This window comes from Athene noctua, chromosome 7 (assembly GCF_965140245.1).
Source record: "Athene noctua chromosome 7, bAthNoc1.hap1.1, whole genome shotgun sequence".
In the NCBI taxonomy this organism is placed as follows: domain Eukaryota; kingdom Metazoa; phylum Chordata; class Aves; order Strigiformes; family Strigidae; genus Athene; species Athene noctua.
The window spans coordinates 22,979,816-22,997,345 of NC_134043.1; positions in this window are offsets into that span (position 1 = coordinate 22,979,816).

A 17,530-nucleotide genomic window follows, 5' to 3' on the forward strand; every position below is an offset into this window, starting at 1 on the left:
ATGGGAGTCAAAATAATCTTAATTCTTTTTTTTGTATACAAAATATATGGAAAAATAAGAGTACATTCTGAATTCATACAAGTATAAAAATATTTTTTCAAGATATAGACACATTCTGATTAATTCTGTATGCATTATCCATAGAACTGTCATTGATTTTAACAGTATGTAACAAATTTTATTTTGATTGCTTTAGGGTAGGATAAGCATCCTTCAAGTATGATGAGTTTTCTTAAAAAAATTTTCTTTCCAAGTTAAAGAGTTTTATGAGCAAATTAGGCATGAGGAAAACACATGCTGCAAAGAAGCTTATTAAGTCCATTAGTGCAGCATGCAAATACCATAATGTAAATCACTAAAAATTATGGTAGATGATTGTATCAGGTGTGAGTATTAAAGAATGTTCAGCTTACATATGGACTGTTTAATAAAAAGTTAGGACCAAAATGAGACTGTTTGTAGTTAGTTACAGCTCACTGCAGTCAACAGAATTATATCTGCCTGAATTTCTTCTTTAGTGTTCTGGAATTTGCAAATTGTGACAGTTATGCTTAGGGTGATGACGCATGAACCAGGAGTAGTACTCACTCAACAACTGCAACTAAGCTAGTGAAGAGGAAATGCGAAGATGCAAGCATTGACAAAGCAAAGGTAAAAGGAAGGATGGCTTGAATGACATGGAAGGATTTCTGTTTCATTAGAGCATTTGGAAGAATCAGACTTCTGGACAAAGCAGAAGTAAAATTATGTTTAGAATAAAATATATGATGCAAGCAGAAGTTTTAAGTAGACCTGGTGAATAAAGAAAAAAATTCTAGTTCTGTTTCAATAGATCTATCTATTGAGAAAAAGTGGAGGATTGTTTAGTAATGATAACAGAAAAATTTGAAGATAAAACATTGCACACCTTGATTTATTGCTGCTATTAGGTAATCTGTTCAGCATCTGATATAATTATTTCAGGCTGGATAAATACACTTTATATGTGTATTTGGGAGTGTATATTTCTTGATGTAAAACACAAGGACGCATGCATGTACATACTTGTGTGTATCAGAAAAAAAATGAAGTCTTGCATGATGTTGACTGTTTTGTGTAGGAGTTTTAAGTATATGTGCAAAGATTCTTGAATTATAACACTAAACAAGTATATCATGAAGGAAATAGTAAATTATTTTCCCTTACCTTTGAAAGTATGTGTGTATGTTGTGTATATATATGAATGACTAAATCTCTATCATGTGAAATCCTTATATTATATACCTTTTAACAGGATACCAGTCTAGTTCATTTGAGAACAGTTGGTTTGACGCAGGAATTACTGTGTGAGGATTTTTGGCCTTGTTTCCTGTGTAAAGGTGTTGTGCCATGACAGTGTGAGCAAAAATACGTAAGATCATTGCAGGTAGGAAATGGAGAAAAATTTTTAATGTTTCAAGAAAGCCTAGAAAAATGTCACCACAAGCAAAATCAACAAATGTAAGTACAATTACTTTAACTTAGATTTACAGAAGCCTAACATCTGTGACCACAATGTAAACTGATTTGAAGCCTTATCGGCTTGGTGTGACATTGGCGCATATTGGACTTAAAAAAAAAAAAAAATAAAATTGAAAACTGGACAGATAAAAGTGTCTCTAAAAAGCAAAGTGAGAAAGACATAAGACATTTTTCACTGATTGTCATGTTGGTCAGTGCTTTTTATGTCTTTAAAGATTGCACGTATTATAAATTATGTTAATTGCTCAACATATTGCCTTATTAATTAGGTATTTCTATGAGCCACAGAAAAAAAGGCCATTAATCACAATTAAGCCTTTTTCTTTACTTTCAGGAAGGCTGCCTGCAAGTTAAGACTGACATTTGTGCTTGTGGGCATAGGGCCAGACTGACCACTCGATTGTATGTGATGAACTCTTTATTTCCACTACTTTTTTTTATGGTTCCTTGTTGCATTGTCTGGCTATGAGCATCCTTGGAAGAAAAGGCCCTTACTGATGGTCTCTTGGCTAATTCACTCTTCTGCCACACGTGCAGCACTGGCAATCACTAAATGCACTAGCACGGCTCTTATCTCAGGGAGCGCGGCTTCACTGGACAATGGGGTGAGATCTCCACATGATGGGTTTGACAGTACTGAACCAAAGAACCATAGCTGTTTTGATTACAGCAGGATTTTCTGTTTGTGGAAAAAACTATTACTAATTCATTGTGACTATGACTTTTAATAATTCATTGTTTTAATTTGCTGATAGGTATGCTGCTGCAATAATTTGGTGCATTCACTTATCTCAGTCACACTTTTAAAAAGTATACTACTTGTACCTGATTATGTTATGTTTCATGGTTATTATATTACTTTATATTGTTTTGCATCATCATGGCCCTTCAATTATTCTACATATTTTTCAAGAAGAGGTTTGGGTTTTTTTCCCACTACAAAAGTACCAGTCTTAGCTTCCCTGCCCTACATACCCCATATTAGTGAGTAGTTTTTACTGTTTTCACTCAGTCCTAGTGAAATGTAATTGTTCTGTAGGTACAAATTAATTACCAGCTCTATCGTACAGTATAATGCAATGCACACTCTTTTGTCTTCGCAAGGATATGAGGCCTGTCTTTTTGTAAGATATGATGAGAAGTCACAGATTACTAATTTGTGACTGGGCTCCCTAGCAGCGAGCATTGTAATTGCCATCAGACAGCTCCCTCTGCTTTCTTGAGTACACACAGACCAATTGCAGCACTAGAGCTAGCGTTGCAGTTGAAAGAAAAGCCAACAAAATTTCTTCCTTTTGAATCAACATTACTTTAAAAAGAGCTACTAAGCCAGTAATTGCTACAATTTGCCTTCCCCAAAAGCCTAATCTTAGGTGTTGGGGGTTTTTTTCTTCCAGAAATTCTGTGACTGTAATGTAAATAATTATGCTTAGCTATTGTTGAACAACTTCAGAACTCATGTTGATTTTCTATATATAATGCTGCTATAATTGTACAATTACTGGTGTACTGGAAGCGGTCCAGGGGTGGAATGGAGGTTCTCAGGGGAATTTGAAGACTCTTTCATTTACTCCGTAGCTGAGTCCAGAGCTGTTTCCATTAAACTGACAAAGTGGTCAAAAAAAGGAATTGAAATCACTGGATTATACCATAGAGACTCGGTTGGATACTCAGAAAAGTGTACATGACTTGAATTTACAACATGAACACCTCTTCCCCTCTCACCTTTTAGCAAAAACAATTAATTAAAAGAGCTTCAACAAACAAATGACCCTTACTTGGGAGCATGTCCTCAGCTTGAGGTTTATGCAGTGAACTACTAATTCATCAGTCTACCTACCTAGACAGTTTCTAAATGAGCATAATTCATATACAAGTGTACATCTCTAGGCTTACAATAACAAATTATTCTTCACTTACAGGATAGCCATAAAATTTTAGAAGTACTTAATGCTTTGTGTCTCCATCTTCCCAGTATTGTATATTGCTCATCCTTCCAATGAATGGATCAACAGATCCTTTCAAATATGTGTGTATAAGAGAGAGTGTACAGGAAAAGCTTCTCTGCTAGGCTACCAAGCCAGTCTTTCACATCTATCTTTGAATGGAAGACTAGATTGGGAGGTTGTCCTAAAACAAGAAAACAAAACTAAATCAGACACCCTGACTTTGGTGGTGTTCTCAAGTGCAAATGAAAGGGGGAAGAGAGATAAAATGATCCATGGTGGTACACCAGAGAGTCACACAGGGCCAATTTCAAAACAGTAAAATTGCCTAGCAGGCAAAAAGCAAATATATAACACAGTTCAAGCTGAATAATTTACAAAGTGGTAAAACATCAGAAGAAGCGGAGAAATAATTTGATAACAGAATCGACACTGAGTGACACTCATTGCATATAGTTTGAAATAGATACCGGTTTACAGTGTGTTGTTTTGTAGGAATACTTTTATATTGAAATGTATGTGAATATCTACCTGTCACTGACTGCTTATTTATATAATTTTAAATGAACAAGATTTTTCTAGCAGTAATATTCTTTCATTACGTCCATAGGCACTAGAAGCACTTTATACCATCTACATCACTCAGCAAAGGGTGTAAAGAAGAATTGTCTAGGGAGGGAAAGCTTCCTTCTACCCACTTTGTTTACTTATGTTTAGTCATTGTAAATCAAGTTAATTTTCTAATGGTGTGAATGGCTATCAAATTATGTGTTAGTTTCCTAGGCTAAATAATGCAAGTTTCATTACTAAAATCGTTTGAAATGGAAAGGGCAAAGCAAAACAGTGGAAAATATACTGTATAGAAAACTGTTGCAATGACTTGTAGAACCAAGTAATGTGAGCTAACAGATTATTCTATCTCTACTTGCTTTGAGTTTGATGTGCTCTCTGAAACGTAGATGCAACAATCTGGGCAGCTGTTCAGCAGTTATGCAAGGAATACCAAGGATTTAGAAAAATGGAGGCCCATTTCCCTATTACACAATAAAATCAGGCTTTTATGCCTAGTTGTGCATGGGAGATGAGATCTGGGAGATTCTTGTCCACCAAAGCAAACCACACTCATACTTTCACTTAAAAAAAAAAATCAATTGCTATTTAAAAAACTTTTATATAGCAAGTTATACAGAATCTTCTTATGGAGGACTCTGTGTGTGTACATATACATATATGTCTCTGTCAAACCTAATATCTTGATTAGTTATTGTATAAGAAGTAAACAATATAAAATAATAGATCTAAAATATAAACATATCAAAATATATAAAATGTTAGAAAGATTTTAGCCATCATTTGGTTTTGCTTTCTTTTGTTATACACTGCACACCACAAATAATTTTTAAACTATCTTATAAATTGAAAATCTTTATCATGTAATTCATAGTTATCCATGCTCTATAAGCCACATAATAATAGTACTAGTATTATGAGTCTGTATTATTTGTAGGTCTCTGAACTCAGTAACGTTTTAGAAGGTGCAGCTGTTTAATTGCTTTTAACTGGTTCAGTAATGGTTGCAATTGTTTTGCAGTTGACTAATTCCTGGGATTTAGTGGGATTTCTATTTAAAAAAACCCACCACCACCACCACCAAAACAGGAAATCATCAACAAATTGCATTCTTAATTTATGCAGTCAGGTTGTAATCTGTTGATGGCTCTCTGACGGATGAACACCCAACAGCATAAATAAGGAGGTAGTTTAGAACGTAACATTAAAAAAAAAAAAAAGTAGTGACTTCACCCTGATGTAATCCTATTGAATTTTAGTGAAATTACACAAAGGAAAATTAGGGCCAAATTTAATGGACTAGAACCAGATGTACTGCTCTAGTTCCACGAGGAAGATGGCTATAGTACAATAAATAGACTGGTCCAGGGAAGAATGAGGCCAGGGTGACCACAGGAGATGCTCTGCATCCCTTTTATCAGTTTGCATCTGGGTTTCCAGCTACCACTGCAGGTTCATATTTCATGGCTGAACATCCAACAACTTTAACCTGCCAAACTTTGCTGCTGTGGTACAGCTGTACATACATAATGGTATAAGGATGGTGGGCACTGTACTTCCTCTGTGAGCGAACTAGTTATCTTGTCCAAACCCCCTACTCAAACGGGGTCATGCAGAGCAGGTTGCCCAGGACCATGTCCAGATTGCTTTTGAATATCTCCAAGGATGACAAATAAGAATGAATCTGATCTCTGGTGTCTCCTATTTTCCTTTTGTATGTGATGGAGAAGCCTTAGCACATACGTGGAAGTGGGAGGAGATTATTCCACTTGAGGTTGGGAAGGAGAGCTGGTTAGTAAAGTCGTAAATAGAAATCTACAAAAATCAAAAACAACTACAACAAAAAACCCAGGCAAACAAGCAGAGACACAGTAGAAAGGGTGGGGCCAAAATTAAATATCTCCATCCCCTTACCAGAAAACAGAAGAGTCAAACTTCAAGATTTAGCTCTTTCAATGATTTATATTTATTTGACCTGAACAAGTATAATATTAAATATGCTGGAAATATCTCACAGGTGATAAAGGATTATATTGCGCATTTACAGTGGAGAAATAAAACTGTTCCCTGCAATTATCTTAACATTTTTGATGGGTGTTAACCATTAGAAAACTTTTATACTGACTCAGGAGTTTCCCTAAGAATAGAGAAAATAATAAAGAGGTAGGAAGATGGGGTCCTCTGTGACTGATGGACTACTTCATGAATGACTGGTATTGACTAAGGCAGTCCTTTAAAACTGTGTTGCTGTTTTTAAAGTTGTTGGGTTTTGTTCTGTTTCAACAGCTTTGCTAACACTGCACTAAACACTTCACAAATAATAACTTTTTAAGGGAACTAGAAACTAACCTGTATTTTTTTGAACTGAGTGGGATTTTCTAAACTGCCACCCATATTACAATAATTATTTAAAAGCTCTGATATTGCAGTTTCTCATTATGATAGTTACGTTAATGAGTTGTGTATAAAAAACCCCAACCAATCAACCAAAAACCAAACCAAACCAAACCAACAACAACAACAACAACAAAAAAAAACAAACAAACAAAAAAACCACCCCAAACCAAACAACTATAACAAATCAGAACCACTTTTCCAAGATGTCTGTATAACTTTGTATTCTGGCTGCGTATTGCAATGATTAGATTTTGAAACTGTTGCTTTCCAGTTCTGATTTTCCCAGCTGTGTCTGCATGAGGGACATTGTAAAGCCTGAGCAAATGGGGTAGCCAGTTTTACCAGGAAGGGTACAAGGGGAAAAAACAAAGTAAAACTGAAATGAACTAGAAAACCTCCACAAATCCTACATTGTATATTTTAACAGAAAAAGATGGCTTATACAAAATGGAGATTTGTGATGGAAATAGTCCCACTACCTTTGATATTTTAATATGAAAAAAATGCAACTCTCAAGTTTGCATACAGCCCCCAGTTGGTGGATTTTGTGTCTCCCACTGAGCTTTCAGTAGTCATTGAGAGAAGCAGTAGATGGAGAGAGGGCAATTGGAGAGAAGGCCAGGAGAGAAAATGGTGCACGCGGGCATCTGGGTGAGGACAGAGCTCATATCAAGACCCGCATCTGAGAATTGCTCCCAGGCAGGGCAGTGACTGTAAGCCTGTGTCTCCTTCAGCTCCTGCTGGATCTGGGCCTTAGTCTGCAATTTATGACTCTTGCAGCACTCTTTGTTCCTTTTCTAAGCAGTCCTGTGACTTCCATCAAAACCAGCGGGTAAACTGCCTTTCCTCTGCTCGTTTCCTGGCTGCAGCAATTTCCTCTGTGCTTCTGTTTCTTAGGCTCTTTATGGTGAATGCATTTTTTCCCCTTCATGCTGACTTAAATAGGAAAAAATCCCAAATGATCATCTGTACTCGATTTTCTTCAGCCATTTAACTCTTTCTATCCTTGATGTTGCTTTGCCACATCTTTCTTAGCAGCTTCTCAGCCCAAATTCCTGTTCTAGCAGTGCCTGGGCTTAGGACAACATTCAAGTTTGTGATGGGATTTAAAAGCCATGTGGAACATCCCGTAGTTCACTGGGTCTGACAGCATATCAAGACAAGATGCTCAAAGAAATACACTTGGTAGGTGGTGTCTGTCTTCCTGAAAACAGCTAAAACATCTTCCAGAAACATCTTTGAAAGTCCTAGTTAATGCTTTGTTCATTCAGTTCTCTAACACATGGCAAAATGCTGCCCCTTGTAAAGTGGGAAGGAAGAAGCCGTCTAATGGTTAAGATTCAATGATTGTTATGAATGGTGCCACATTCTTCACAGTGTGTTATAACATAAAAGCTAGTCCCTGCAGTGAGAGGTACTCTGGTCCTTGCAGGACTCAAGCCCCCTCGCTCTGATCTGCCCAGAACAGCAAGAGAGCCAGTGACAGCGGGAATAAAGGGGCAGCTCCAGAAACTGGCTGGGTTTTCCCAGCTGGTACATTATGCTAAATCACCAGTCCTGTCGATTTTTATTGACACCTGCAAGTCGCATCTCAAAATAAATAAAACATATTTCAGCACATCCCAGTGGGACCCACCTGGGCACACCAGGTCTCCCAAACTTTGTGCTTGCTGAGAAAAGCATTAGAGTAGGTGGCATTAGCGAGGACCATTGAATCATTCTTGTCAGCAGCACAGAAAAGCGTTATTGTTCTGTGTCATTGGGCTTTCAGTGCAGTGATTTCAGATGACAAACTGCTCATTTGATTCTGAAGCTTAACACATGGGTGACATCCTCTGCTGCTGCCTTCGGGACGCTGCAGAAAGCAGAGAGCTCCATCTGCCTGCAGTGAAATGGAAAACCACATGAAATAGGTGTCTATCCAGGGATTTCAGTTTAACATACCTAGGAAGCTGTGAAAGTGACTTCTGACACGTTTTCTCTTTCTAAAACTCATTGGTTTTGCTACTTCACCCAAGAAGTCCTGTAGCATTTCCTCTTTGGAAATGGTGCCCAGCGCACTCAGACAGTGAAGGAAGGATTCACCTCAGCTCCAGCACCTAGCTGCTCTCATTAGTAGCTCATATGAGAGGACACAAGGTCAGATTTTGGGGGAGAAACGTAGGGTATTGCATTGGGATGACACCGCACTGCTAGGCTTTTATGATCTGATTATATCCCAGGCTTTCTCTCTTTTCTGAACCAATTTTGTTTGTTCCCCCCCCAGTGACAACTCATTAAGAGAAAGGTCCTCAGGCTTTAACAAGCACTATCTACAGCATAATGCCATTAAGTAGCGTTCTTACTAGAGTTTTAAGATGGCTATCTGAGGAATTGCCAGAACACAGGATTGCCACTGCAAGGGCATATACCAGTTTGATTGTATTCAAACTTCCAAATCTAATTCTCAAAATAAAGTATGTTCACAAAGTCCTAGCAGAGGCATCCTGCTGCCTCCATGATGTAATAAATAACAGCAAAAGTCTAGATCCTTCTTTTGCTCAAAAAATATATTTCCTTGTTGTGAAAGATGAAAGAATCCTTCTCCTTGAGGCTTGAAGGAAAAGAAGTTATCAGCTCTTGAGACAGAAGAAAATAAATCACAAAAGACTTCTCAGGGCAAGAAAAGATAAAGACAAGGGAGTTGAATGTTGGTTCATTGTGTTGTTTTTTTTTTTTCTGAAGGAGGGATTAAAAATAGCTTAAGAATACACAGTTGTGCAAGCTTTCATAGAACATGTCAGGGATGAAAACAACTCAGAATGTAACAAAGACTAAAAAGATCCTTTCCTTAGGCTAAAGGAGATTGCTTTGTCTGAGCTAGCAATGTATTGTTTCAAGCATGGCTGGAAAGAGGCTAATGGTGTTTAGTTTGTAGCTGTCCAGAAGATGGAGGAATGTGCCCTTCTGTGACTAATGAATGCTCGAAGGAGAGCTGTGAACTGTCAGAGAGCTGGAGCTCTGTGAGCAGGGAAGAGGAGTATTGCGAACAACATGTGTAGCCTATGGGGTCAGATCATCCCTGTGTCAGAGTCTGAGTGCAGTATTTGTCCTGTTTATCTCAAATTCCCCATGACAACATTTGGTTTATTCCTTCTTTGTGTGAAGAGGGATCTTTGTATTTCTTCTCTCACTGTATTTACCTGTCACAGGCAAGACAATGTGGCAGAAGCCAAATAATCGCACATCTGTAACACAGGACAGCATTTATAGACTGGTCAGTTTCAGAAGGTCACTGTTCTTTCTGTATTTAGGGATACAGAAGAAAATGCCGGGGCTTCTGGGACAGGCAGCTCTCTGGTAATTGTGCCTTGGTACATAGGCAGTTCCTGTTTCTTATGGCTTTTAGAACTGCTCTTGTACGCTGACAGCCAAATCTATGAAGGCCAAAGCTATGAAATGAAATATTGGGTGTGAAACCATCACAGGGATTTCTTTTATCCCTGATACTCAAGAATTATATTTGGCATTTCTGCCTGGTCAAGTCTGTCAAGCCAAGTGTAATTTCTTTTCTTAATGTTCAGCGTGTTTGCAATAACTCTGTGAGGCCTATAGAAAAGGTCTGAACTTTCTGCCAAGAAGGCCCATGTTTTCAACCTTTGTGGCAGGTACAATAAATGCAGCACTATTCAGGATGGGACACTGAAGGATTTAATATCTGATCAATTTTTAAGTACAGGTCTTTTTAGCATAAACCTTTCTCCAGTACTGCTTTCTTCCAGGAGAGTCTTCATCAACAGCTGTTCTAAACACCCCTCAGCAGAACCTGGCAGTTTGATAATACAGTCAAGGTGCACATTTACTTTTCTGTCTTTCTGCTGGTTTATCTTAAAGCATAAAATCTGAGTTGGGAAACTCAGAAGTAGGCTTTTTTTTTGGTTTATGTATATCGATGTCGGTCATTTATGTTTCATTCTGAACTCTAGATAAGGGCTCTAGAAGCAAAATGTAGCTGACTTCTTAACTTAAGATAAAACATTTTAAAGTGCTTTATAGACCTATAGATGAAATAGTACATATCACTGTACAAAGTACTGGACACCCAAGATAGTGCAGAAGGGATTCTATGTTTGATTTATTATGTTTAAGAAAACAGGATTTAACACATCCTTGGTAAATAAAAGGGGTTGCTACAGCAAATCCTTGACTATCACCCAAGTCTCTTACTGTAATCAATTTCTAAAACTCCAGATTTTAGGCTAACCACTTGGGTCAAAAATGACCGGCAATGCATGTAAGTATCATGTAATGAAGTGGTTGGAAATTACTTCATTTATCCTCCATTATGAACCCTTTTTCTGCAGCATCCCTAACTACAGTGCTCCCAAAGCCAGCTGCTATCTCCAGCTGAATAGTAGCAGGCCTATTAAGCCTCTTAAATACTTGCATTCTAATTCCTAAATTGGGTGGCCAGAACCTTAGCCTGTGCAACTGCTTCTATAATTAAGACTCTATCAGTGTTTCTATTATGAACCCTGTTTTCAGCCCAATATAATTTAAAGAGGCTTCTTTTTATTTTTAACAGTGAAGGAAACCTATTGTCTGTGATTTCATGTACACTGTATTATTTCCCAGTTAATAATCAAGTGAATCTCTGGAACATTCTAACATTTGTCACTAACTGTGCCCACTCTTAAGCATTCACCAATTCACCTTTTATTATGAATACATGTATTTAAAGGTTATTCCCCTCTGTGGTGCCTGCTCTTAATCATAAAATCTGTAAGAATGCTTAACACTATCCTTCAGGCCAGAAATCAGGGTCTGATGGCTATATGGAATGGGACAACAAACCAGAGGAAGGACTGCTTACCAGTGTGTAACTCAAACAGAGCTACTGGGAAGCTTTGGGAAGACAGGCAGAGTTAACCTGTATTACAGCCAAGTCAATCCCTTCTATGGGTTAGAGTAATGAAAGCTTTGCTTAATTTCCTGTGTTCTATTAATAGCATCTCCACAAATTAGTTTTGCTGTTTCTGGTTTCTGAAACAAAAGCCTTGATTCTGGTCTCAACTCACTTGGGGAAGAGGGCTGTAGATTACCTTCACAATCTCTCTCCCTCTGATCTGTTGATGGCATCTGCGGTCCTCAGTGCAAATTACAGAAACCAGAGGAGCTGTTCCTGATAATAACCAGAGCATGACAACATTTCTAATACGTGCCCAGGCTAGGAGCTCTGGGGGAAGAGCAGAGAGCAATTCCGACAGCTATCTGCCACCTGAGCATTCCCCTTACAGAGGTGCAGTGTGCTAGGTCTGATCCTGCGGACACTGTGGCCCTTCTCTCCCACTGACATAAGGAAGCTTCTGCATGTTGCAATATTATCAAGTTAGAGTTTTCAGTTGAAGGCTTATTAGCTCCAACTCATTCTCTGCTGGATACAAGTCACTCCTAATTATCTTGTTGAAACTACTTCCCCTCCCTTGTGCTTTAGTGTAAATCAGTGCTAATGCAATGAAAATTGGTGGATTTTTATAGTGGTAAAAAATGTAAAGTGGTCAAGACTAGGCTTTCTGAGTTTTGTGTGGTCTTTTTGTGCCTTGTGGAGCACAAGGGGAGAATGAGCCCCACAGCATTTTCACTGGGAAGACTATGCCTGAGAGCAACCTGCCCAGCTAGTGACTTCCAACCTTGCATTTCATCCCCTTTTCAGCTGCATAGCAACTAATGGTCGTAAAAACAGCTTTACGAAAGCCCCACTTTACTCCTGTATTTAATTAACTTTTAGAGCATCAGACCATAGTATTTAATCACAGCCTGCTGAGTTTCCGGGGTTATTTGGTCTGAGGCTCACTAATGTTTGGCTTCCATTCAAAGTGCTTTACTGTTAACTTCACATTTCAGACATGGTCTGGTCTTATCACAGCTGTTCCCAGCAGCAGGTAAAGAACAGATTCAGTTTCACACCTCTCACATTTGCACACATGTTGACCATTGCTACCTTACTTTATTTTATTAGATAACCACAGTTCCAAAACACCTACTGCTCCTAAACTGAGACAGTGGCGAGCGTGTGAGTACTCCTGCCGTCTAACGGATGGGTGTAAGGTGTCCATGTCTCAGCAGGCTTTTACCAGCCATTTGTACAAGCTAGAGCTACTTTTTTTGTAGAGCTGAAGGATCTGTGCTTTACGCCTTCTTCTAATGCGAAGTTCTAAGTACTGAGGGTGCACAGCCACCTGCATGCCTTACAAGTAGCCATGCTTTGTTTGTTCCCTGTGGGCTTGCAAAGGAGATAAAATCTCCTTGGGCCCTGCTAACAGAAAAGTTGTTTTAGACACACATCAGACTCTTTACAGGTCCTTCCAACCCCTGTCCTCCTCTGCTGAGACTGAACTCAACAAGTAGATATTCTGACCTGCAATTCTTCATCTTGGGCAATGCAGTAAGAGCAGGAATGAATGAGGTCATACATTGATTGGGGGATAAAAGATGTTACAACCAAGACCTATCTTATGACCTATCCTCTTCTCAGTTACTGGACACTGCTGCTCTATTTCTGCCTAAAACTATCTCCTTCTGTGTTTGCTTACTGGTACAATCCCTTTTTACTTTATCCACTGGAGATGCAGGCCTTCCCACAACTCTGGCAGTATTCACTTAATTTAACTTTAAAGACACCCATTAATTAAAATAATTCTGTGTCCTGATTCTTAATAATGCCTCAGAAGCTTTTGTTCTGGTGTATTTGTCTATGTTTGAGCTTAAGGCCATTTCTGCAATAAATCATCATTTTCTACCTGTCTTAGCTGTTAAATGATTTGGGTCAAACAGGCTGATTTGTACACTATTTCAGCAGCTCCCTTCCTGCTACACATGCCTGGGTTTCTGTGTCCATCTTTATTCCTGTTTGCCCATCATGGACAATACAGAAGGGTTTAGGGAGGGGAAAAAAACCAAAAAACAAAAAACACCCAAAAAAACCCACACCAGAAAAGCAGCTGCTTTTCTTCAGTAGTTGTATATCCTGCTCTGTGGAGGGATGCTGGCCCACGCTGAAAGTGTTTGCGACACATTCTCTGCAAAGGACAGATAGACTGTTTCATCTATTGCAAACTGGATTTTAGCCAACAGCCGTAGCTGACAGTTTCAAGAAGGCCACTTCCCCATCCGTCTTAGACAATTGTATGCAGTCTCCAAACTAAGAACTCATCATTTGCACATGTATGCCTTCTACTTCATTATTTTATTAACATTTTAGAAAGGCCTCGATTTATTTATTAAATTTATTATTATACTTATCAAATGATGACATGTTGTTATCCAGGAAGATGCACTTTCTATCTCACAACTAATTATGCCAATTAAGTTTTCATGATTCTACCACAAAGCACAGCTCATTAACTTTAATTACATTTGAAATGCAGCTGCTGAGATACACACAGAAAGGAACAGGTACTCTATATTTGTTAGTTAATATCTGCAAATGGAGTTTGTTGTCATTAGGTCTTAAGTGATACTTTCAGGCAATCCTATTTCCCATTTCCCAGGCAAGTTTTGTGTCTTTTTCACCTAAGAGGGTTCTAAGTGTTTCTTTTTCTTTACAGACTAGCCTTTTGCCATAGAACATTGAACCAAGTTCAAAGATATTTCCTCAGATAAATCTGGTGGTTTAGCTCAGCCCTTAATGGGAATCAATGGATGTCTGCAGAGAACATCTTTCTTCACTGAAGTGGAACCAGCCCAAAAAGAGTGACAGCATTTCGATGGAAAGCTGAGATACTGTGGTAAGGCAAATGTTCCTTAAAAAAGCATCTCAGGTCTTGCAGCAATGGATGTAGTTTATGTCTCCATAGAGGGTCCAGGTTCATAATTCTCTGAAAGGATTGACTTGAATGATTAAGAACAAAATACGGCTGCCCATTTCTGGGCTTACCACATGCAGGCATGAAACATTTACAGATCTCCTGAGGAAGAGGGAAGTAGAATTTCTTTGGTTCTGTGAGAGTAAGACAAACCGACTACTGATGCGATGATACTGACAGGCTCTCAGAGGATGTAATGTCTGAACAGACTCATGGAGTTGCAAAATCTCTGTCACCTTGTTTCCCCACTAGCACCTTTAGGAAACATGAAGAGCGTTCCTCCTTTGATAACGTTTTACTCTTGCAACCACAGTCAGATGTAAGTTGTATTCCCTTTCACAAACAGCCGGATGCAATAGCTGCTAAAAATTGCCAGGGTGCTTCTACCTTCTCTTTAGTCCCTTACACCCCTCATAGTGGTCACGGGAGCAGAATTCATCCATAGAAGCGTTCCTGCCAGTGTCATGGGCTTTCTTCACCTTCTACTTTGTACACGGTGCTTTTGGCTTTGCCACTTATTTGGAAATGGATAATTAGAAGTTAGGCTCGTAAAATCAGCACTGTGCAATTTGTCCCAGCTTTAATACTGTTTATGTGTGTAGAGGCCAGATAGGTGTGAAAGACTAGTAGTCACATCAGGATTTTCAAGCACATATTCATCAAAATGTCAACTTTTCAATGGCAAAACAATGTTACTCTTTCTGGTGTTGGTGGACAGAAATCTTGAGTTTGGGATGACAGGCACCTTTTTTCACAAAGAAATCAAAGTTTAGACCTTTTCTTTACAATATTTAATGACACGGGAAAGGGCATCTAAAGGGGTATTTTACAGTGTGTTTCACTGTGATGTAGTACTCACATTATAGTAAACTGCTGAGAGAGAACTTTTTAAGGATGAGGTACACAACATGCTGAAGTGAGGATTTAGTGTCTTCAATGAAGCACATGAACAGTTATTACATCTGACCCAACATAAACTCTGAGTAGGAAATGCCTGCCATTAATGAAATGTTTATCAGCTCCAGAGCCACTCACCTGTTCATAATCTCTGGGGAAACAGGATTGTCACTGAAATTTACTGTGTGGTCTAAAAATGCTCTGGAATTTATGGGGCTTTGGCTAGGGAGAGAAGTAATCCATTGCAGTGTTGCTTGAGTTGTGGGTTTGGGGATTTTTTTACACAGCAATAGTAATTCAAGGGTCTTCCAGTCCAAAGCAAGATAATGCAACAGAATATACTCTAGAGAAACCTTCATCAAATGAAGCTTTTTTCAACAAAGGAGGGGCTGGCATTACAGAACCTGTCAGCCAGGAGGACAACATCTGGCTAGCATCTGTCTCATGGGCACATAAAACCTATGAGCAATCCACAAAATGGATCACCTCTACCTAGCAGCATAAGGAGAGGTGTCATGCAGGAGCCAGTCTCCCAGAAGAGAGCAAAAGAATGACTGTGGATGGTAGTTGGCACCAGCTATGGATCCTTTAGGAAGCTTTGGATAGAGTGGTGCTATGGATCCTTTAGGAAGCTTTGGATAGAGTGGTGAACCACAGCTGCTCTCCTTGTATCGCACTGTGTTATCCTGCAGTCTATCATGAATTTCTAATAACAAGAAAGTAATTAATATGGCTGGGATTTTCCTCCTGAATCTAAATGGCACGTGCATGGAAGCATAAGATTTGCTTAAGCTGGTATAGTTTTTAGCCTTGTTTGTGTGACTTTTACTTTATCAGCTCACTGTAACAAATGTTCTCTTACTGTATTAAGACCACAGAAATTCTTGTAATAGTTTATTTATGTATTATTCACTTTGCCTTCTTGCTTTGTATTGCTGCCTCTGGATATCCTACAGTTGATTTCTTCTTGTAACGATGAGGAGAGACACTGCATGGGGATGTAAGCACACCTGAACTGACATGCAGACACAATCCAGGACTGGCCATGCCTGATGAGAGTGCCTGGAGAAACACTGGCTGTCTGCTCTGGTGGAAACACCTGGGAAGAGCGAGGTGGCCGAGGGTGGGAAGGAGGTTGTTCATCTGCGTATAGCTCTGGGGTAAATCCTAAGCACAGTGCAGAGAGGCTTTTGATACTAACCAGTAAACCGCTATGATAACACAGAGGGAAATGAGTCCAAAAGAAGTGAGGTAAACTAACCTGAATTTCCTCTCTGTGCTCAACTGAAGATCTTTAACACCGTGTTCCAGTTCACCAACAAATACTGTTTCTGCATTACTGAAAATGGCCAGTGAGGCAGCACTCCTTCAAGAGGTCACTTCTCTGGAGATCAGTAGTGCCAGAACCAGGAGGCACTGGTTTGTGTGGGCAGGCTGTGCAAAAGCTTCATCTGGCCTTCCAGATGAAGAAGATTGTCTTCTTCCAGAGAGAGATTGTCTAAACCTTGTATTTATAACGGTCCCTGACACACCACTATCCACCTTCTTCAGCTATGCTGCGGCATCAGGTTGGCTCGGGGCTGGATTTTGGCGTTGGCCGTGTGTTGCGTTTCACCCGCTAGCAGCTCTCACCGCAGAAACAAGCCGGAGAGCAGGTCTCTGTCTGCTGTATGTCACGAACAGCACGCACCTGCAATGGGAATCCATCCCGTTAGCTTGTCGATGTCTGCGAGGGGATGCATGCCCGGAAACAGGTTGATCCGAAGTGCCGCTCGTGGGCAGCATTTCTCACCCGAGCTGTTCTGTACCGACCGTTAATCCCCTCACCTCGACTCCAGCTAGAGGATTTCAACCCAGAGGGTTTCAGAGATTTGCAATCCAGAGGATTTCAGGGGCCGCCGGCAATCCCGGCGCTGCTGCCGCCCTTCGGAGCACCGAGCAGCCCTGTCCCGGGGACAAGAGTCCAGCGCCCGCCGGCATTCCAGTTTTGCCGTGAGCTCCACAGAGCGCTGGAGGATCAGAGAAGGAGCGGAAGGTATGACCCGCCCCAGCCTGCCCTGTTTATGTCCTGTGCACCGTTTGCTATACATGGTGAATATAATTAATACCAACAAACGTTACTTCACTCTTCCTGTCCGGCACCGCCGCCGATTCCCGGCCCGGGAGCCCGGGCGGGCGGAGACGCGCCCCCTCCCCGCGCCTGGCAGCGCCGCTCTCAGCCGCCAGGGGGCGCCGCCGCGCCAGAGACGGGCGGGAGGCCCGTGGTCCCTCGCGGCCACCGTACCGCCCCGCCCCCGGGAGCCGAGCCGGCGAGGTCTGGCCCAGGGCGGCCACCGTACGGCCTCCGCCTCCTCCCGGCGGCGCCCGGCGGGGGGC